The following is a 1166-nucleotide window of genomic DNA, read 5'->3' as shown; positions in this document are numbered from 1 at the left end:
ACTGTCTTTCTGAGGCTGTAGCAGGCTCCGTTTTAAAGCTAGATTGAAGACACCGGTATCATATAAAACTAGACATCCGTTGGTACCAACCATGCCATGCTAGTCGGGAAGGGGTCTAAATAATACCCAAAGTTAGGACAAATTTTAGCTATGGAAAAACTGGCATGGCCATTTTTGACCTGAATGATGTAACCATGGCATGACCTGCATTAAAATGGGCTCTCTGGGTACCCACAATCCTCCCCCTTTTGCAGACATGCCCACTTTATGCGAATCCCATGCAGTTTTTGCATAAGTCAGTGCCCCTGGGTATACAAACCAAATCTCATCTCCAACAATCAATGTAACCATGACCAAGGTCATGACTAAGTACTTTTATGTGCTTAAACATAGCCATTACTCTTATGTGTAATGTTGTAACACTCATATACATTGTTTTTGAGGCCACAAGTTTTAACGTTTAGTGTTGCAGGACTTGTTGGACCAAAAACCTGACAAAAGCAATCTGCCTAATCTCTAGATATCTCAACATGTAGACATTTGGTATTACGTTAGCATCCATAGATACTGGCTTACCAGACGGCACTTCCTCATATGATTTCATGTTCCAGCCACCCTGCTGTTTCATAAGGGTTTAGGCTTTACTGGCAGAGGACACATGAGATGAAGCACCTGAGTGTGCTGAGCTTCAGAGAGGGCTACTCTGCCCCGCCACAGATAAGACTCCGTCTCCGCCAGCCTCCTTTGCCACACGCTCATCCCTCAGTGAAAAAGATTGAAAAGGAAGATTTCCTGGAAAATTTCAAAGCAGCAAACAGGATCAACAGCTTAGACAGCTTTTTCACTTCTCAGCAACTTCCTCGTGCCTAATGTTTATGCTTTTTTTAGAAGGATGCTGCTGCTATGTGTGTTTGTGTGTGTGTGTGGATGGCATCCCTCAATCACTGCACTCTATTACGCCTGGCCAGCTCTCCAGTCCTCGCTGATTGTTGCTGTTACCTGTGTAGCGTCACACCAGCCTCTGAGCTCAGTTAGTATAGTTCTAGCTGTCAGTATTCACTCATTCAGTCAGTGTATCAGTCAGTGTCAGTCAGTGTTCAGTCAGTGTTCAGTCCATTCGCTCAGTGTTCAGTCAGTTTCAGTCAGTGTTGCAGTCAGTGTTCCTG

Source organism: Morone saxatilis, unplaced genomic scaffold (assembly GCF_004916995.1).
Source record: "Morone saxatilis isolate NCDOM2014 unplaced genomic scaffold, NCSU_SB_2.0 Contig9, whole genome shotgun sequence".
NCBI classification, from domain to species: Eukaryota; Metazoa; Chordata; class Actinopteri; family Moronidae; genus Morone; species Morone saxatilis.
The sequence above is the reverse complement of the archived record's forward strand: the minus strand, read 5'-3'. Positions refer to the sequence as shown.